The sequence below is a fragment of the Jaculus jaculus genome, chromosome 15 (assembly GCF_020740685.1).
Source record: "Jaculus jaculus isolate mJacJac1 chromosome 15, mJacJac1.mat.Y.cur, whole genome shotgun sequence".
NCBI classification, from domain to species: Eukaryota; Metazoa; Chordata; class Mammalia; order Rodentia; family Dipodidae; genus Jaculus; species Jaculus jaculus.
In genome coordinates this window covers 426,716-450,030 of record NC_059116.1, presented here as the reverse complement: position 1 = coordinate 450,030, position 23,315 = coordinate 426,716, and the positions used below count along the sequence as shown (strand labels likewise).

The window sequence follows — 23,315 nt, the reverse complement described above, 5'->3', positions numbered from 1 at the left end:
AATTATTTTTCTGAGTCATTTATGTATAAGCTCAATAGTGCTCATAACAATAGTTGGCATGTGATGGAGACATTATTTTTACAAAAATTACATGAAGGAAATGATACAGAGAAGTGAAATTATATGCCCAAAGTCATACTAAGTGGTAACTAAATGTCAAAATTACATAATTTTGCACAAACTTAAGTCCACCAACAGCATACCATAGCAGAAACTAACCCAGTATAGGCAAATATTTTTTAATTTATATAAATTGTGAGATATGAAATGATTTTTATTTGACACAGGAATTTGATTATAGGTATATGTGTTTATATGTGTCTTTATTTATTTATTAATATCTTCTTCATTTTTATAAAATCCATGACAAAAGCAACTTAAGCAAGGAAAGATTTATTTTGGACCATGGTTTAGAGATTCTATCATGGCTAAGAAGCATCTTGTCTCATTCTGACCATAACAGCAGAAGAATGAGGTCACAGCTCTTCACATCTTGGAATATAAAGCAACAGACTGTCCAGGCTGAAACCAAAGGCAGATATTACCTAAAGTTCACCAACCCCAGTCCCAAAGTTTCTATAACACCCCACAACCAACAACAACAAAAAATATTATCACTACTTGAGGGCCAGGCATTCAAACACAATGCAGAGGGGGAACATTTTACATCTAAACCATGACATCTACTATATTATGTTTATACAGTGCTGAACAATTCTATTAGTGTTTATATGCATAATAGGCATACCATCTTGGGGTGAGGAATTTTATGTTATTAGTATGTTAATTTCTTATCACTTTCATCTGGACCACCTTTGTAGTACCAGGAATGGCAGAAGATGAGTCACTTAAGAGGAATATTAAAGATAAGGAAGAATCCTGAACATAAAGGAAAAGAAAGATAAGAATCCTTTCCACTCTATCCTCAAAGAATTTTGGTGAGAAATGGATAAGCACAAAATTATTTTAATTAATTGTTACTAACAAAAATTTATTCCAGGGCTGGAGAGATGGCTTAGCAGTTAAGGTGCTTGCCTGCAAAGCCTAAGGATCCATGTTCGATTCTCCAGGTCCCAAGTAAGGCAGACACACAAGGTGGCACACACATCTGCAGTTGGATTACAATGGCTAGAGGCCCAGGTCTGCCAATTCTCTCCCCCCCACCCACACACACACACACTCTCTCTCTCTCTCATAATTTTTTTTAATCTATTCTAAAACTGGAAATGGTAATTTCATGGGCTGGAAGTCTGTTAACCTCAAACCGCCTCAGATTCATTGTAGTTTGTATGGAATCCAGCAGTTGCTACATAGGTAGAGAAGTCTCAATTTGGAGATATTCATGTGGCAGATGGAGGAAGTTAGTGGCTATTGGGGCCATAGTTAAATCCAGGGACAAATAATTACCAGCTTGCAAAAAGGGCCACCAGACCAGAGCACAGGTTACCACTGATGAGGAGCAGAAAACACTAGAAAAACACACAGCTGGAAGCCTGTGCACCACACCTCATCAGGCATGAGCCACAGTAGATTCAGGGACCAGAAGAGCAGGCATCCACTATTCTCTCCAGTGCCCCAGAGTCCTTCTGAGAAAGCAAAGAGGGAAGATGAAATCTAAAAGACCAATTTACAAACATGACTCAGTATTGAATAAGTATTTTGGCTCATGCTGGCCTCAGAGTACTATAACAAGATTTATGATTTGTCCATAATAGTGCCTGAAATTTCTGTTACAGTAATGGCCAAGACTCTGTCTTCATAGTGGTAGAAGTTCACAAGGTAATATAATTTGCTAGTTGGTAAACTCTCGAGGCTCTAGTGTCATTTGTTTAAATCTCCTGCATATGAAATTTCTCCTAATTATACAGTTAATTTGTGTGGAAAGAAATGCAATACTAATAACTGAAACCAATGCATACAAAGTGGTTAATATTACTATGAGATTTTCTTTAAAGTTTTGTAATGAGCTAGATGTGGTGGTGCAAGCCTTTAATCCCAGCATTCAGGTGGCAGAGGTAGGAGGATCACCTAGAGTTCAAGGCTACCCTGAGACTACATAGTGAATTCCAGATCAGCCTTAGCTAGCGTGAGACCCTACCTCAGAAAAAAAAAAAAAAGAAGTTTTGTAATAATTTCCTATGTGAACAAGTTGAATTACTTTTCCCATGTGAAATTATATTACTTTAACAATGGAACAAATTTCAAATTCATACAACATAAATGCTCAATCACATGAAAATAGTTTGTGGTCATTCTTCCATTTAACATGAATATAGTCCAAATTATTATTGGTCAAATAGCATCTTTATTGTAGGTATGATATAGAAACATCAAGGATATAGATTCAGCCGGTTTAGAAGAGGTAACTAGAATTTTAGGTTGGGGAAAGGCAGTGGGACTGGAGGGTATTTTGGAGGGTAATTTGTATTGGTGATAACTAAAGGTGACCTTGATGCATAATAAATCATTTTAATAATTGACAGTGGTTCAACTGCAAGCAACTATTGTAGTTGTCAGCTGAGCAGAGGAGATCTGGATGCAGCAAGGGTCAACATGGCCGTTAAGCAGTACTCTGAGTGGCACTGTAGTAGTTGCAGCTTCTGTAGTGCTGGTGGCAGATGTGGTTTTACTTGCAGCTGAAGCTGACTTAGCTTCAAGTTTGAGTTGAGGTGATGGTCATGGCTGATGTGGCTGTAATTGAAGTGGAGGTTGCAGAGGTTGTAGCCTAGCTTGAAGTAACTATACTTGTGATCTTTTGAGTGGAGGCTGCAGAGGTTCTAGTCTAGCTTGAAGTGGCTATTCCTGTGATTGTTGGAGTGAAGATTGTAGTATGGCTGGAAGTGGCTGCAGTTGTGACTATTGGAGTGGAGGTTGCAGAGGCTGTAGCTTGGCTTGAAGCAACAGTACTTGTGGGTTCAGTTGAAGTTGTAACTGTTGTGGTTAAAGGTTGAGTTGAAATGATGGTCATGGCTGATGTGGCTGTAGCTGGAGTGGAGGTTGTAACCTGAGTTGAAGCAGCTATACTTGTGACTGCTGTAGATTCAGTGTGAGTTGAAGTGGTGGTTGTTGTGGAAGTTATAGCAGTTGTTCCTGCTGAAACAGAGGCCACTGTAGTTTGAGAAGTAGAAGTTGTTACAGGTATAACTGTAGGCACTCCATTGTTTAAGGGCGGTTGGATGACAATAGAAGGATTATTTTTATTATTCACCAGACTTAGAAAGAGTACTCCAATTGCTGTTCTTAGCACACAGGCTAAGAGGCAAGCCAGAAAGACTTTCCACAGAGACCTTTCCTTCACCTACAAAAAATACGTAAATTAACATAAAAAAGGTAAAGGCAAATACTATTTACCATGATTTTTTTTGCAATACTTATAATTTGTGGCATTAATACTATAGAAATCACGAGGTATTTAAAATTTAGGGTTAAAAATCTAGGCATCATCTGTCTTTCTCTCTGTGTCTGTCACTCTCAAATAAATAAATAAATAATTTAAAAAGAAAAAAAAAATCTAGGCATCATTTTTAGTTTCAAATCATTCCCAAGCTCTCTCACCTTGACCTGATTTTTTTCTAATATTGTTAACTTTCTCCCCATGTCTTCTGACACCTCTGTAGTCCAAGTTTTCATCATCTCTACCTTGACCTTGAACAATGTCCTTATATTACTTGGCCCTCTACGCAGTTCCTTCATTGTACATGCATAGATATAAGATAGTTCTTTCTTGGGCTGGAGAGATGGCTTAGTGGTTAAGCACTTGCCTGTGAAGCCTAAGGACCTAGGTTCGAGGCTTGATTCTCCAGGGCCCACGTTAGCCAGATGCACAAGGGGGCGCACACATCTGGAGTTCATTTGCAGAGTCTGGAAGCCCTGGCATGCCCATTCTCACTCACTCTCTCTCTCTATCTGCCTCTTTCTCTCTCTGTCACTCTCAAATAAACAAATAAAAATGAACAAAAAAAATTTTAAATAGTTCTTTCAGTCTAGCTAGAACTCTATCCACCATCCATAATATCAAATAGTAAACCTTCAGTATGATACAGTGTCCAGTGACCAGTGGCAAATACCTAAGCATTTGTCAGTGACTATATTATCAGGAGAGTAATGATACATTATGAAGACTTTCATGATGGTTCTTAGAATATCCAATTTATTAAGAAGTATTGGCATGAAATGGATGTTAATAACCTTTGATAATAACCTTTGATAAATTTCTACCCTTCAGTATGTAGGTGGCTGTCTGGGGCCTAGTATAATTAGAGGGACCAAAAAATATAACTGTGTCATTACTTCTTTCCTGAAATTGGACAATGAAAAGAGCTTCTTAAAAGTGAGACACATTTTACTAGGTAAACTAAGACCCTGCTTATTATTTCATTATCTTTATCACTGACTAAGTAATTTACCTGCACGGTTTATAAGAATAAAGTCAGAATGTTTTTTGACACTCTGTATTGGAATATACATTAGCTTAACTGCTTTGAGTCCCATCTTACCACTCACAAGTTAGTGATATAAGTTGTTTATAACATAGGGTTAACAAAGCCAATTTGTGCTGTTCATTCTAAAGTACTTTCACAAATATTTGTTATGACTATTCTCAGGCAATGTGGTATCATAGAAATATAAAGCTTTTGTTTTATTAGAAATAATAAGTATAGAATCACTAGCTTTCAAGATTATGTTTTTTGGATGCAATATAGTATTGGCATTAGGAAAAAGAATTTCGAGTCCATGGACTGGAGGGATGGCTTAATGATTAAGGCACTTGCCTGCAAAGCCAAAGAACCCAGGTTCAAGTCCCCAGGACCCACATTAGCCAGATGCACAAGGGAGTGCATGCATCTGGAGTTCATTTGCAATGGCTGGAGGCACTGGCACACCCATTCTCTCTCTCTACCTCTCCCTCTTTCTTTGTGAAATAAATAAAAATAAAATATTTTTTAAAGGAATTTGGAGTCCAAACATTGTGTACTATCACTTAAGTGAGAGCAAGGCTCTCAAAGAATAAAAGGTAAAATTCATAGTTTCAATGCAGATTCAAGTAGGACTTAACCAAAAATATAGACCACAGTATTTGTTGGGAAGCCATAGTTTTATGGAAAGGGTAGTGGACCCAAAACTGTGGGAGCAAGATAAGGGCGAATGACATGGGAATCATAAGTGGAAATAAGCCCTTAGATGAAGAGCATCTTTTTTACTTTGACTATAGCAATAAGAGTTAAGTAAAAGAAATGACAATGGGGTTTATGTGAATCTGGTAAGAGTCTAGAATACTACCTCAAATAAATTTACAAAGAACCCTTTATTGAAATATATTGCACATAACCAGACTATAGAAAAGCCAAGTTATACTCATGTGTTGGGTCCTTCTGGCAAAGGTAATGTGAATTCTGGTACATCTTTCAATTCACCTTAACCATATTTTCCCTTAATGCTCAATAATGAAATGAACCTAGATTACTCATTGTCAACAGTGGCTGCACATCTGATTCCTCTGAACAGGTTTTAAAACTGTTGTTATAGGGGCTCACCCCAAGAGTTTTTGAATAATAGGTAAGGTAGAATTCAGTCATCCCTATGTCTTAAATAATCCCCAGAAGATTCCAATATGCATTCAGCCTTAAGGACCAGCTGATTAAACCTCTTCAAATTCTAGGAATGATATGACTTAGTTAACCTCTGAAAACAAAAAGAATTTTACAACTCCACCATACTGAATAAAACATTAACTATGACAGTTTTCCTATCAAAACATAACTATTTAATTGAACAATACACTTGCCAACATATTTTATCTTTAGTTCACTCACCAACTATGAATTTGGGCCTTACATTTGTATTTGTTTCTTTTGATTGCCATTTATGTTTTCTATCTATAATAATATTTGAGTTCTAGACTAGATCACTAGTTCTCTAAAAATAGACTAGCTAGTCATAGTCTTCCCATGAATTACTTCACAGTGACATAATGATACTGAAAACACAGCAAATTTAAATGAAAGTAGACAAATAACTACATTTCCAAGGAAAGAACAGACCAAGAGCATACCCCTGTTCAACATATCCCAATCAAAGGAAAAGCTACTTTAGCAGACATTACCTGTGTGTTGTGTGATTTTGGGTGTTGGCATTCTGAATGTGCAAGGATCTCTGGGCTTACCCAGACCTCAGGCAAGTTGGAAGGGCCATCACAGGATATGTGATTTGATGGTGGACAGCAGGATGTAAAACTTTGACCTTTTTGGTCATTTGTACACATGCCCTGCTACAGAGATGAAACCTAAGTTAGCAGAAATTCATAGTTTCATTTCAAAAGTTTGGACCCTTTTGTGACAAAAAATACAATAGAGGTTTTCAAAGGAATAAATGTCTTCTTATGCTCTGAGAACAAAAAGTCAAAGTAGGTAGTATGTGTGACATTTAAGCTAACTTTTATAAATATTTCCAGTGCTCCAAATGAAGCAAGTGTGCTAGCTTCTCCATATTACAGTGGCTGTGGGTGGAATATGCTCTTCTATAAGGAATAGAATGAAAGAATTGAAAAGGTCCTCAGAACTGATCAGATATAACCTATTCAGGTACTTTTGGAAATTGGAATATTGAAGTAAAAATAATTGATCTGTCATTCCTACAAACTAGTAATCACTGGAGCTCAGACCTTCCCTTGTTAAGACCACTAGCTTTTCCACCACACTATACTATGTATAGTGTATGGTGTAATATTATGATGTATTGAGCTAGTTAATAATGTACAGAGTATGTTATACTGTGCTGTACCCATAAATAAATTCCAAAAACATCTCCTCACACAACTTACATCATGATATAGCCAAGAGAATTTGTGATTCCATGTCAAGGACAAATCATTTGTCTAGTTAATACCATACATTCCCTGTGCTCTTCACAACAACTCCCAATTTCTACTGATTGTATTAATTATATTTAATGTGGCTATGGCTAATGATTTTGGACATGTTAATACATTTTGTAAACAAAGTAAAACTCATCAGGTTAGATTTCCAAAATTTTCTGGACCCACTGGAATGCTAGCTCTTTCAAAGAAAATAATGGCAGGTGAGTCTACAGTGGGGTGGTGAATCCATGATCTGGGCTCAGCTTTGCAGCATGGGTGATCATTTTAATGAGACAAGTTGCTCTTACTCTTAGTACAAGTGCAGTCTCTACAAATTTTCAATAGTTAGAGAATGTAGATATGTTTCAATCAGGTCGTTTGTATTAACTAGTAATAGCTGGAGGCAACCAAAGTACATACTGCACTTAGCAGAGGAAATTCTGTAGGTCCTTGCCTACCTTTATAAGGACTGACTTATGATCTTGTATATTCCTAACCAGAAAAAACACACACCAAAATTTACTTTCTCTTTTGTTTAAAACCTTCAAGTAATTTAAAAATTACATTATTGAATTTGTTCTTAAGATAAATATTTTTGCAACGATGCTATTATCTATAATAAGCTGAAGCCTACAGCTAGCCATATGCATACACTCTATGTTTAAATAATACACATATTTATCTATTGTTGTCTAGAGACATGATGGAGAAGACAAAACCAAGCTAAGAGCTGGGCATGGTGGCACATGCCTTTAATCCTAGCACCTGGGAGGCAGAGGTGGGAGGATTGTTGTGAGTTTAAGGCCACCCTGAGTCTACATAGTAAATTCCAGGTTGGCTTGGGCTAGAGTGAGGCCCCACCTCAAAAACCAAAAATAAAAATAAAAAAATAACTAAGAAGAATTTGTTTTTATCTGAGTGTTTAGACATCTTGACCAAAATAAAGAGGGTTAGAGGGCCATTCAGAAGTGACAATGAGAACTTTTTCAGGAGGGTCTTTTGATGACCCAAAAGGAACAATCTCCCCTTTTTGGTGTATGAGGAGTCCCTACAAGGTTCTTTTATTCAAATAACAGAAAATTCATTGAGAAACAGGACTTTCATCTCTAGTTTACCTAAGAAGTAATTAATGCAGGCTGATTGTCACAGCTCCTTATGACCATGGCAAATATTTTCCTCACACACACACTTGCCATTTATTCTTCAGGCAGTGAATTTGAATTTGCCATTTCAATATTCAAAACATGCCCTTCCTTTGTTTTGTTGTCAAAGACTATTTAATCAGGTACAAAGTTACATAGAAGCACTTGTGAAAACTATACAGTAGTGGCTTAGTTCTTGGCATAAAAACATTTTTTAAAAATATAGACAATTATCTCTTTACATAAAGCAGGTATATATAGAAGACTTTGTTGTCAGGCCTAAAGATAATATCTATGTCTAATATTTATATTTTGTTTTCAGCATAATTAGAAATCTTGGATCTGACACATCTAGAGGTCATACACAAAACTGTAAGCATCAAATTGTAAAAAATAATTAATAAATGAATAACTTCATTGGGGCTTTATAGCCACATGTTAATGAATATAGGAAGTTAAATAGGTTTATTTGGATATCATATAATCATACAAATAGTATTTTATTGCTATAAGCATTTAAAATTATATGTAATATGCAATGAGCAAAATACATCAGTAAAGTTATAGCAGCAAATATCATCTATGGCTACACTTCCTTTTGAAGAATACAAAGCTAAGTCCATGACTATATAATAGCAAAGAGATTTAATTGCTTTTTAATGCTGAAAATGAAAGTTTAATGTAGGAAAAATATCAAAAAGAAGCAACAATACTAACCAGCTTGTTTCCAGAGTGTTGTACATTCACCACATGTTTCCTGTACTTTCTGTCCATTCTCTTGCACTGACAATATCACAAGCTTAACTCCAAGAATATTTTCAGTTTGCTCATTGCCCTTTATATCTGCAACCATGAGAAATAATTAAAACTCATTGTGGAAAATCACTATGATACATTCATGCAGGTGTGGATTAAAATAAATAATATATAATTGTTCACTAAAACAGGATACACCTTTGAGGAGGAAGTGATGTATTAACTACAGAAAGACACAAGATCAATACTGCCTCTAAAAGCTATCATGGATGCTCACAGCAACCCTCCTGACAGAAAAATAATCTGAATACCTTGTATAATTTTTCTTGTTGGCTCTATCTTTCAGTGCTTACTTTCTATTTTAGTACCAACTCAAGAAGAAACTTCTGATGTGGAAGATGTGCATGGCTTTCTCCATTATAAAGTATCAATTAAGACACTTGCTTGCAAAGCCTAAGAACCCTGGATCAATTCTTCAGTACCCATATAACACCAGATGCACAGTGACACATGAATTTGGAGTTATTTTGCAAGGGCTGAAGGCCATGGCATGCCCATGCTCTCTCTCTCTCTCTCTCTCTCTCTCTCTCTCTCTCTCTCTCTCTCTCCTCTCTCTCTTTCTATCTTTCTGTCTCTCTTATTTCTCTCTCTGTTTACAAATGAAAAAATAACAATATTTTTAAATGTTATTCAATTAACTGTATTTTCTTTAACTACCACAATTTTTTTCTGCAGAGACATTTATGTTAATTGGGCAACATGTAAAACTCCATCCCTTTGGATAGCATCCACACATTGCACCAAGGACATAGAGTGAAAATCTCTTCTGCCACTTGAGTCTCAGAACTTCTAATCAACCAAGAAGTTGTAAGTTCAGATGCTTTGCTTGGAAAATATGAACATGCCTGCTTTTAGTTTAAAAAAAATAGTAGCAGATGGGTTAGAGAGATGATTCAGTGGGTAACAGTTCTTGCTGCACGAGCCTAAGGACCTGATGTGAATCTCCAATACACACATAAAAAGCTAGGTGGGGCAGAGACAGGAGGATGACTGGGGCTCGCTGAACAGCCAGTCTAGCCCAAAACTCAAAGCATCCCAGGGTCAGTGAGATACTCTGTTTCAAGAAATTAATACAGAAGAATAATAGAGGTAGACACATGCAACCTCTTATATATGTATATAGCCTCCACTACATGTGCATATGGTGTGCACAACTACACACACATGCATACCCCACATGTGCACAAATGCATACTATACACAAAAAAAGCAGTAGCAGTAGAATAAAACAACATACAGTTAAATTTTCTATGTGCGTCAGAACTTTATTTTATTTTTTCAGCAGGTATATTCATAATTATGTGAATACCTTCTTCCACAGGTCAATGTGAAAATAAAGCACACCTGGATTGGCACCTCTTATTGCCAGAATGAGAATTTCCTATGAAATCTTTGTTCCAAGCAGGATTTCCAGCCAAAATGAAACATGAAAGTATGGTTGACCTGTAGTTAAGTGAATTCTGCTTGTTGACTATTCTTGGGGGTAAAAGATAAAAAGGTGAGAACCCTGTTTCTCTGTCAACTCTAGCAAAGATGAATGACACTGTTGTTTCAAAAGCAAGGGCAAAACTATTATTTTAATTATATTACTCAGAGAGTTTCTTGCATAAATTTCTGCCTATTCTTGATTATTTTTCCTTGATTTATGACAGCTCCAGTTCTGTGACCTTAGACAACATTGCAGAGAAACAATTATCCTTCATTTTTGGTTGCATTATTAACCTTACAACAAAACTTAGATACAATTTCAAAACTAAGTAAAATATTGACATGTAACCAAATCAAGTTCAAAGTATAAAGGATTCCTGTTAAAAGTATAGGTACTGAAAATATATTTCCAAAATTACCTATCAAAGTTTTTATTTGTAATAATAATTAGCAAGTTAACAAAAAATTCTGCAAATGTTTATGTTGTTATAATTCTATAAAGGATGTTCTTTTTATAGGTTTTTTAAAAATCTGAGTGAATATCTAAAGCAAGTATTCACTACAGCAAAAGAAAAGAAATCAAAAGCTATCTCAGCAATACAATGGGAGTATAGTAATTAGCCCTGCTCAAAATAGAAACTACAGGGTTGAAAACATGTTTTGATGCATGTAGTTGAATTTCCTACTTACACAGTTTAATGGTTCTATAAACAGAACATTCCTTTTATTTTTTTTTCAATTATTCCCAACTAACACATCCCAGGCATGTCTGGGCCCTAGAAATCAAGTTATCTTAGACTGAGAGAGATGTGACTCTGCTTCCATTTGTCTTTAATAAACATTTTGATTTTGACTTTCAAATTTAAGTTGTAAGATTTTCATTTACTCAAAAAGATGTAATACTTTGTTTAAAGGTAAGTTTTAGTGTTTTGTTGAAAAAAGAACTCTAAAAGTAAATATATATCAATTTCAGGAAACAAAGAGGCATCTGTATAATTCCTCTGGGTCTGACTACAGTGACTGAGTCACTGAATTTGAGACTTTTCTTTTGACTGGTATTACACATTATAGTGATCTAAAATCATGAAAGTTCTTCAGCCTTTGAATCTCAGATTTTTCTTGTTCCTCCTGGTTCTGCCACTGAAAATAAAGTTGTTGTTGTTGTTTTTCTTTAGAATATGGGTTATGGACCCTGACTTGAAACAAAAATATGTGTGTGTGTGCGTGTGTGTGTCTGTGTGTGTGTGTGTGTGCGTGCACACACACATGCATATGCACGTGTGTGTCACAGCAAGCATATGGAAATTAGAAGACAACCTTGAGGTGTTTGTTCTCTCTTTCCACTTTTCTTTGGACAGTTTTTGCCACAACATGTGAGTCAGTCTAGCTGGCATGACACACCCTGGATTATCCTGGTTCTACCTGCCATTCCCATACCTGCGATTGCAAATGTGTGTGGGTCTTTCCATCCAGCTTTATCAAACTTGAGACACCAGGCTTACAAGCATTTTTTTTTTTTTTACCACAGATGCTCACACTCCTAAATACACACACATAAATAATTTTTTAAAAAAGAAATGTACTCTCAAGTGGAAAATGTTGATAGTGAGGAAGCTTAATCAAAATATATTTTCAGGGCTGGAAAGATGGCTCAGTGGTTAAGGTACTTGCCTGGAAAGCCTAAGGACCCAGGTTCAATTCCCCAGTACCCACATAAGCTAGATGCACAAGATGATGCATGCATCTAGAGATCATTTGTAGTGGCTAGAGGCCCTGGCATGCCCATTCTCTCCCTCTCTCTCTCTCTCTCTCTCTCTCTCTCTCTCTCTCTCTCTCTCTCTCCCTCTCTCTCTCCCTCCCTCCATCTAATAAATAAATAAATAAACAAAATATTTTTAAAATATTTTTCATATTCATCAAAGCATAGATTTCCTTTATGTACCTTCCATTCAGACTGAGTCTAAAATCAATCTAAAAATAAACTCTAATGAAAACTTAGAATAAAAAAAAAGAAAAAGAAAACTTAGAATAGCTTTAACCATGGTTGGAATGTAGCAAATGGTGCCTCTAACATAAGCTTTGATTAAAATATTAACACTACAAGAATTCTAAGCCTATTCCAGTGGGTGTACCACACTCTTGTAGCTAATCCTTTTAATGCCTGTAATAATTTAGTATTATTATGACCATTTTTCTGATGAGCATGCATGCTTTCAGTAACCTTATAAACCCTAAGATTCAACAGTATGTGACATTCATCCTCTCTATTATTTCATTGTTCATAGCCAGTTAATAACTTCCCAGTGTATGCCACATGCCATCTGGAGAATGGCAGTGGGGAGTGTCAAGGACAACTCAGAGATGAACTCATTTAACAACCACACATATAAAACTATGGAACCTTTAGAAACACTGGGGATATATGCAACGGTTATGGAGGAAGTGTGGATGTTTACTGGAAGCAAAGCCAGAATATGGTACTGCCTTAAAACAGAGCTGCTCATAGTAACAGAGTGTTATACTCCAAACAAGAACTGGGACTCAGCAACTTCTACTGTGGAAACTCAGCTCATCACCCCTATGATGCTGCAAGGTCAGCCCAGGCATAATGAAAATGTTCAGATGCTCTCAAATCATAGGAGTGTCAATAAGCTGGGCAGATAGAGCTCTTAGAAGGCAGTGTATGTCCAGATATAGGAGCTAAGATTTGTATCAAAAGGATGTGAATTTTTAGGAATGAGCATGAGAAGAGTTCCAAGCCTCATTGTTTGAAACTTGTAGCAAATAAACTGAATATTAGTAAGGAAACCCAGTGTGATAGTTAAGGTTTTGTCAACTTGATCTGTTTAGTAATCCACAGAAATCCCTTTGGGGTGGGTCTCCTAGGAATGATCAACTAAAGGAGGAAGTCCTTCCCCTAGAGTGAGCCCTTCCCCAGAGGGGGGAGGCCAGCTCAGAGGGGGATTTCATATAAGGAAGATCTGGGTGAAGAGAGCCCCTTCTTTCTTCCCACTTGGCTGTCAGAGCTGCTTGCTGCCTTCTAGCATGGACTGAAGACCCACATGGATCAAAAACCAGGGGTTCCTCAGGAAGCCTCCAGGCCTTCCAGCACCATCTGCAGTGCTAGATTGGGACTTCTAAGGCATCTGGCCACATGGACTGAGCAGCTACCAGATTTCTTGATGCTCAGGCCTGCAACTACTATTGGACTACTGTAAACTATTCCAATAAATTCCCTTTTTAAAATAATTCATTCTAGCAGTTCTGTTCCTCTAGAGAACCCTGACTAATATACCCAGGATGGCAATCTAAAACACTTTCAGATCTATAAGGCAAAGGAAAACCATAAAGTGAAAGCCAAAGCTGGATTATAATTAGATTTGAGCTCAGACTGGGGTCAATTCTCAGACTAGGATTAGAGTAGGACCAGCAGCTCAGTGGTATAAGGTCATAGCATTGATCAAGGCTGCAGGATCCTGGATCAGGGACATAGCACAGATTGACCCAGTAAACTCAGAGTTAAGGCTGACCCCACTTGGTGTGGAGAATGGAGTGGTAACAATTACATGGAGCTGGATCTTGAGCAGCTGACAGAACTCATGAATCAGATTTGGATCTGTGCCATTCATAGTGAATTCAGCTTTGAGGAGCTGATGGCCTAGACAGTGCATCAAAGAGGGAATAAATCTGGTGAGGTGATGCTCAAGTACTAGGAAAGCAAAAGAAGTGATCTTTGTGGAATGTAGTTGCTCATGATTTAGAAAAGGAAGTTCAGATACAGAGTTTAAAGGACCTCAGTATAGATGGCTGGATGGGAAGGAGGAATGAGAAGCTGTGAATGGGAACAAATGAAAACAGCCTGGCAGTAAAAACCTAGATTTATGAAGGGAAAGATAAATGTAAGGTGAAGGTATCACAAAATCAGAGCTCAGTTAAATTACTTAGACAAGTGAAAATGGTGTTAAGATGTGAGCTTGATTTTGTTAGATACTAATGACTTTATCATTATATTCCTAGGATTGCAAATGTATTTTGCATATTTGAAGAATATGTTGCTTAAGAAGGACCAAGTGTTTACTGTTTGCAAGAGTAGATTATATAAAAAGATATTTTATTTATGACAGAGAGAGAGAGAGAATTAGCACTCCAGGGCCTTAGCCACACTGCAAATGAACTCAACACATGTACCACTTTGTGCGCATGTGTAACCTGTGTACATGCTTCACTTTTGTGCATCTGGCTTATAGGGGCCCCTGGGGGAGTTGAACCTGGGTCCTTAGGTTATGCAAGCAAGTGCCTTAATGGCAAAACCATCTCTCCAGACCATAAAGAGATTTTTATTTTGGACCAACATTATCCAATAGAACATATGCAATGGAAGAACTATTGTCTGCACACTCTTTTGTTTTTTCATTACCCAGGATTGAACTGGGATTGCATTCATGGTAAGGAAGTGCTATACTACTGAACTATGTCACCAGCATTTTTTCTTGCCTTTTAATTTATTCATTTTAAAGTAGCATATCACTAAGCTATCCAGGCTGGCCTATAACTCACTCTGTAAGTAGCCAGACCTTGAATTTGAGATCCTTCTGCCTCAGCCTCCCAAATAGCTAGGATTACAGGAATGCACCACCCAGTCTAGCTGCTCCAAGGTATGAACTTTAAAGTATGAATGGAGAAATGAACAAAAATAAGTCTTTGAAGCAAGAAAGTTAAAATAATGCTTGGAATTAGTAATTGTCTATTAGTAATCCTGCTGGAACTGAGCTGAAAACCTCCTCCATGTAGACCAACTAACAGAAATCTGGAACAAGCTATGCTACATGCAGTCCAATGGGAGAGAAAGAAAGTGAAGATACTCAACAGTGGACACTGCAAGCCTTCTTTTAATGTTTATACCCATATATTAATGCTATTCTCACTTTTGGTTAGAGAACCTTCTCTTTTCAGATGACAGCGACCTTGGGATAACTCAAAAGGCACCATGGTGCTGAGAAGCGACAGAGGAGTGCTCTGCACTAAAATATCTCTATCACACCTTCCAAGGATCAGGGTCCATTGTGGAAGAGGTGGCAGAAAGAATGTAAGAGCCAAAGAAAGGGTAGGACTCCTTACAATGTGCTAACCCTTGCGGCAGGAACATCCACTCAAAGCATTTTTCAGGTCCTTCAGATGAGCTCTTAGGAGCCTCTGCATCTCTGCTTTGGTAGGTGTTGAGTGTCCTCATGGTCTGTCTCCTACTACCTGGTGCTGATTATCAGGTTCACATGGCAGCACTCTTGATTGTCTCAATTCCTCTGTGGTTTCAGCTATGGCCTGGCTGAAGCACCATGGGTAGTTTATCTTCTTCAGTCTTGCTACCTTCTGAAAAGGAAGAACAGATTCTCCAATGGAGAGTGAAGTCAGCATAGTTTAGATGGGATACACATTATTTTTTTTTAATTTATTTATTTATTTGAGAGCGACAGACACAGAGAGAAAGACAGATAGTGGGAGAGAGAGAATGGGCGCACCAGGGCTTCCAGCCTCTGCAAACGAAGTCCAGACGCGTGTGCCCCCTTGTGCATCTGGCTAACGTGGGACCTGGGGAGCCTCGAACTGGGGTCCTTACGCTTCACAGGCAAGTGCTTAACCGCTAAGCCATCTCTCCAGCCCTACACATTATTAATTTAGGGAAAATTTGATATCTGTAACCCATCTGGTAGCTAAAGACTAGTGAGAGCTTGACACCAGAGAGCATAATTTTTGTCTCCATAGGATTCTGATCTGGTTCCCAATTCCAGTTATGGCTTCCTTTACACTGAACAGATCTCTTAGCCACTCAGAAAGCTATTGCTTACCCAGTGAGGCTGTGTGCCACTATTGCACTGGTGTGTACATCCTGTCAGTGTGTTTGCTTCTGAGTAGCTTTGCTCAGATTTTTCTTGGCCACTTTCCCCCAGTAGCTCATGTAGCTCTTTCCAGCACTAGACAATCTAACTGTCTTTCTTCTGAATTCCAGCCAGATCTCTCCATGCTCTGTATCAACAGCATATGGTATCTTCAGCAACAGGGTCTTAGCTTTAGCCTCAGGTAGGTAATCAAGTGCTTTGACAGAAAACTGTCTTTATTTGAGGACCTCTTAAGTCTCTCTGATAAATAGCTCAATGTGGATAAAACCCAATCTCTGGTACTGTGAGTTACAGGCGAGAGACAGAAAAAAAAAAAATTCTTTTAAGCTTAGACTTCATCCCACCCTCTCCAGGGCCCTACTTTTAAAGTGCTTCCCCCTTACTCCTTTTGAGGGTTATATCTTCAAGCTATCTCCAAGGATAAAGAGTCAATACTTTTTACAGAGTTTAAGGTTGATATTACTTTCTCTTGTTTTTCTTTCTTGTCCTAAAATCTACCTCTTTCTCTGTCACTTTCAAATAAATAAATAAAAATAAGCAAAAAATGAACAAAAAAAGTTTTTAAAAGAATATGTCAGAAAGATTATTCACCCTGACCAAGTAGGCATTATTCCAGATATGCAGGGATGGTTCAACATATGCAAATTAAATGAAATAGACTATATAAATGGACTGTAGGTCATCTCAACAGATGCAGAAAAGGTATTCAACAAAATCCAATATCTCTTCTTGGTGAACATCCTACAGAAACTGAGAATAGAAGGAACAAATCTCAACATAATAAAAGCTATTTATGACAAACCTACAGTCAACATAATACTAAGTGGGGAAAAACTTGAAGCCTTTTCACTAAATTCAGGAACAAGACAAGGGTATCCACTGTCCACATTTTTATTTAATATAGTACTGGAAGTCTAAGCTCTAGCAATAAGGAAAAACATACTTATAAAAGAGATAGAAATTGGAAAGGAAGAGACTAAATTATCATTATTTGCAGATGATTGATTCTATACATAAAGGACCCTAAAGACTCTACCAGAAAGCTGTTAGAGATGTTAGCAATGTAGCAGGATACAAAATAAACTTACCAAAATCAGTAGCTTTCCAATATACTAACAACAAACATATGGAGGATGAACTCAGCGAATCTCTCTCATTCATAGTTGCCTCAAAAAATAAATAAATAAATAAAGTACCTTGGAATAAACCTAACCAATGAAGTGAAGGATCTATACAATGAGAACTTTAAAACACTCAAGTGAGAAATTGCAGAAGACACTAGGACATGGAAAGACATCCCATATTCTTGGATTGGAAGAATGAATATTGTAAAAATGTCAATCTTATCAAAAGCAATCTACACATTTAATGTAATCCCCATTAAGATTCCAACTCATTCTTCACAGAAATAGAAAAAAACAAATCAAAAATTTATTTGGAAGCACAAAAACCCTTGAATAGCCAAAACAATTTTGAGCAACAAAAATAAGGCTAGTGGTATCACCATACCCAATTTTAAGCTATATAACAAATCCATAGTAACAAAAACAGCATGGTACTGACACAAAGACAGACACACTGATATAGAACAGAATAGAGGACCCAGATATTAAGCCAGACAGCTACATCCATCTGAGTACTGACAAAAATACCAAAAAAAAAAAAAAATCATTGGAGAAAAGGCAGCATCTTCAACAAATAGTGCTGGGAAAATTGGATACCTGTATGTAGAAGGATGAAAATATATCCTTGTCTTTCTCCATGCACAAGAATCAAATCCAAATGGATCAAGGACCTTAATATCAGACCTCAAATTCAGAAACTGCTAGAGGAAAAGGTAGGGGAAACCCTTCAACATATTGGCATGGGCAGTGACTTTCTGAATATAACCCCAATTGCTCAGGAAATAAAACCACTAATCAACCACTGAGATCTTGTGAAATTACAAAACTTTTGTACAGCAAAGGACACTGTGAATAGAGCAAAGAGACAACCTACAGAATGGGAGAAAATCTTTGCTAGCTATACATCTGACAGAGAATTAATATCCAGAATATACAAAGAACTCAAAAAACAACAATAAGAAATCAAACAACCCAATTAAAAAATGGGCTATGGAACTAAATAGAGAGTTCTCAAAGGAAAAATACATAGGGCATATAAAGAGCTAAGAAAATGTCCTACATCCTTAGCCATCAGTGAAATGCAAATTAAAACTACTTTGAGATTCTATTTTACTCCTGTCAAAATGGCTATCATCAAGAAAACAAATGACAATAAATGTTGGCAAGGATGTGGGAAAAGGGAAACCATTCTACACTGTTGGTGGGAATGTAGTCTGGTACAGCCATTGTGGAAATCAGTGTAGAGGTTCTTGAGACAGCTAAAAATAGATTTACCATATGATCCAGTTATACCACTCCTAAGCATATATCCTAATGACTCTTCTCACTTCCTTAGAGATACTTGCACATCCATGTTTATTGCTGCTCTATTCACAATAGCTGGGAAATGGAACCAGCCTGGATGTCCCTCAACAGATAAATGGATAATAAAGGTGTGGTGAATTTACACAATGGAGTTTTATTCAGCAGTAAAGAAAAATGAAATTTGCAGGGAAAAGGTTGGATCTGGAAAGGATTATACTGAGGCAACCCAGGCACAGAAACCCAAATATCACATGTTCTCTCTCACATGCGGATCCTAGCTACAAATGTTTAGATTTGTGTGTGAACTGGAACCAAAAATCAGTAGCAAAGGCCAGTCAGGTTGAAAAAGGCTATAAGGGATGGAGGAGAGGAAAGGACTTTAGGGGATGATATTCTATGTATGTAAGTAGAACAATCGATTATAGGGAGTGGAATGGCCTAAGAGAGGCCAGGGGAAGAGATTAAGAGAAGGACAATCAAAATTCAAGCTATGGTGAATAAGATATATGAAAGCCTACTTCTTTGGATAATAGCACATCTGGAAGACATAGATGGCTACTAGAAAATTTTCAGTGCCAGGGATGGGATACCTTCCAGTGAGTTGTTGGCCAGGGAGGTCCTTGTTGCCTCCAAAACATTACAGGCTATTGCCAAGGTCCTTGGTTTCCCACAAATAACATATGATAAGACCCTATTGCTGAAGACTTCACATGCCTGGATGGCAAGTTCACTGAGAAATCAAGCTGGTGCTGAGCTGAAAACCTTCTCCCTGTAGACCAGCCAACTGAAAGCTGGAAAAAGCTGCACTGTATGCAGCCAGCCCTATGGTAGACAGAAGTCATCAGCCGTGAAAACCATGGACACTGGAAGCCTCAACTTTGGCCAGGCAGGCCAAATGACTGAACAAGTGCAATAGTGGCATGTCTGCTCTTGGGGAAACCAACTGTTCTATAATTGGACTGGAGACCCACTCTATGGGAAGGAATATATGCCTAGTACTAAAACCTAATTAAAAGCCTATGGCAGGGGAGGTCATGAGCCTTAGGCATATAAAGCTTGCTCTTGTCTGGCTAAATGCATATATTATTCTCACCAAACTGCCCTGTAAGCACTACACTTAATGTTCATATTCATATATTAATGCTACTCTCACTTTTGGTTAGAAAAACTTCTCTGTTAAGATGGCAGTGATCACTGCAATGACCCAAATGGCAACATAGTGCTGAGAAGAAGTGACAGAGGAGTATCCAGCCCTGAAACATCTCTATAACATCCTCCAAGGCTCAGGGTCCATTGTGAAAGAGGTGGTAGAAAGAATGTAAAAGCCCAAGAAAAGGTACCACTCCTTACAATGCAACTGTCCAGTCAGAAATTGGCCTCAATATCCATGACCTCACAGTGCCTAGCAGTACCTTCACAAGACCCTTATAATAGGAGAAAAAGTTGATGACATCAAAATTAAAGACAGACTAAGGAAGAGAAGAAGGGGATATGATGGAGAGTGGTGTTGTGAATGGGAAAGTTGGAGAGGGAAGGGAATTATCATGGTTTATTGTCTGTAAGTATAGATGTTGTCAGTAATTTTTTTAAATGAGCTTCTTTAAGCCACTAAGTGTGTGGTGGCTATAGTAAAAATATGAAGCTATTAGAGATGTGAGGACTTGGTGTACTGCTTAGGGAATGACTAATAAGAAGAAGCTAGAAAAATTTTGAAAAGTGTTATAGATTTATAAACAAAGCACTGAAGGTATAAACTTGTTTTTATTGCTCTTGATAGTAAAATAAAGTAAAATTTAAGATAAAAGAAATAAACTTGAGGAAGGACTATTAAATATAAAGCAATGAGAGTTGATGACTTGAGAGTCATGGCCTATACAGATTGTAGGAGGTGGTAAAAGCAACAGGAATCACTGTGAGGATAGCATGGTCTAGCGAAGACCCAGAGCAGGACTGAACCACTGTTATGCAGTGCCTTAGAAGGATAAAGTCACAGAATTCAATCATATAGAAGGCTCTTTAAAGCAATTAAGTATGTGATTTCTTCAGTTATTTCAGCTGAATCTAGGAAGAGAAATGGGTTTTCTCCAGAAAGTTATTGTGATGTGCACAGGGCACCCACAAGGTTCAGCAGGATTTTATACCAGCAGAAATACTACCTGCTTGAAATGAAAAGAACACAGGATGAAATACCAGCCTGTTGACCTCCAAAACTGTTCAGAAAGGAAACAGATTCTATGATTCATCTGAAAGCACATGCTGCCTTTCAAGAAAAACGGTGAAAGGGCAGATCCAAGTGAAGCTTGAAGGCAAAGCTAATCCCAGGCATGAAACTTAATGGCTTTTTCCCAGCTGAATCTTTAATTTCTTGGTACTCATGGCTGCTGTTTTCTTTCATGGTCTCCCTTGTTGAATGTGATTGTCTTTCTGGATCAGATAATTTGTTTTCTTGTTACACTGAAGAAGCCCATTTTGTCATACAATAATTAATACCCTGAGACTTGACCATGCCTAGTTTTAACAAGATTCAGGTCATTAAAATACAGTTTTTAAGCTGATGAGACACTTAGATAGAAGATAAGATTTGAGTTGATACGATAATGGGTTTAGATTTTAGGGGAAGCTTGGGATGGAGTAAATGTACTTTACACATAAATGGATATGCATATTTTGCATACAGTACATGGACTGCATTAGGTTAAATAATGCCCCCCCCAAAGATACACATGATAATATTGTGTTACTTTCTTTGTTCCATGGCAAAAGAGACTTTGCAGAGGAGGTTAAAGATTTTTTAAAGGAGGAGATTTTTTTTGAATAATCAAGGTGGATCAAATGCCACCTCTAGTACTTTTAAGAGGGAGGCCAAGGGATGGGAAAAAAATAAACAGACTTGACAGAACAAGCACTGAAGCAGGAAAAGGTCCATGAGCCAGGGACCATCTCTCCTGTTGCATCTGGATAAAGCAAGGAAATATCCTTTCCCAGAAATAATCATTCTTATTATCTCTATTTTACTTGATATAATGAATATTTGTTGTTCTAAGCCCTGATATTTTTAGTAATCTGTTACATCATAAATAGGAAATTAATACACAGCTCAATTAACATATATCTATCCATCTGTGTGTGTGTATATATATATATATATATATATGTGTGTGTGTGTTAGGTTAGACATATTTTTTGAGCACATGCTAAATGCAAAACTGAATTAATACTGCTACTATTTTAAGAGTAAGCTTATATGATTAAAATGATATGAGGAGAAAATTGCTTAAGAATAATCCGAATTTTTTAAAAATTCTAACATATACCTTTAAGCATGTAGAATTATGGTAAATAGGCTGAAATATTAAAAAATCGTATTTTAGAATGAAACTACTGGAGAATATATAAATTATTTCTCATTGTCATTGACCTTAGTGAAATACTTACACTTTTTACTTAAACATACAAACTTTTTCATCTCATAAGCAAAATATTTCCTCCAAGCCCTTTCAAGATTTGCTCATATCATATATATATATATATATATATATATATATATATAGTTCATTTTTTAATTTATCTTTTATTTGAGAGCGACAGACACAGAGAGAAAGACCGAGGGAGAGAGAGAATGGGCGTGCCAGGGCTTCCAGCAACTGCAAATGAACTCCAGACGCGTGCGCCCCCTTGTGCATCTGGCTAACGTGGGTCCTGGGGAACCGAGCCTCTAAATGGGGTTCTTAGGCTTCATAGGCAAGCGCTTAACCGCTAAGCCATCTCTCCAGCCCATTTGCTCATATTTTATTTTTTTTTTTGCGATTAATTTTTACTTTATTATTAAGACAGAATGATATCTACGTTAATAGTGCAATATTTCAATTCTAATTCTTACACTGCTTGTTTTCCTTAAAAGTTAAGGTATGTTAAACCAGTTTTCATGGTAGAAATAAAAAAGAAGACTGAATTTAACATTGCTTTATATGTGCCATTCTCAGGGGAAAATGTCATAGATATATATTTTTTTTTAATTTGATTTATTAGTTTTTTTTTCATCAAATACAGGCAGTGTGGTACCATTGTTTAGGCTCATCTATGATCTACCCCCTCCCATTAGACCCTCCTTGTTGATGTAAATGGGTCATGCATTGTGGAGTTAGTTCCCAGTTATTGGTATGCTAAATGTCTCTGCAAATCATGACCCAACATGTGACTCTGACATTCTTTCCGCCCCCTCTTCCGCAAAATTTCCCTGAGCCATGTTGGGTTCATTTTTGGTCTGCTTCAGTGCTGAGGTGTTGGGGCCCTCGGAGGCTCTGGCTCTCTGATTTGGTAGGAGTTGATTTTTCTCTGCCTTGGTCTCCTTCCCCTTTGTGCTAGTATCCGGTTCACAGGAAAATATCACCCTTGCTTGTTTCACCAATTGTCCTTAGTTTCAGTTGGGCCCCTTTTGAGGTATGTTGGGGCAGCTCACTCCATAGGATCTGCATCTATCTGAAAAAGAGAAGCAGATTCTCCAACGGAGAGTAAGTTAGCACCCAGAAAATTGAAATAACACTTACTTTTTTGGTAGACAGATTGATAGGTGTAGGCCCTCTTGTACCCCATGATTGATGATAGCTTGATATTGTAGAGTGGGCTTGTGTTTGGGTATGGTTCTGACTTGTTTCCCAGCTCCAGCTATGGGTCTAGGACCACTGAGTGGATCAGTTAGCCACCATTTGCTCATATTTTAAATGGAAATTTATTCTCCATATGTCTGAAT

The 23,315-nt window shown here is 37.3% G+C and overlaps 1 pseudogene; it reads left to right on the top strand.

Annotated features, from left to right (window-relative positions):
* Window positions 1–12,675: 12,675 nt before the first annotated feature.
* The window catches only part of LOC101595325, a 52,862-nt pseudogene continuing 42,222 nt past the window's right edge, over window positions 12,676–23,315 (top strand).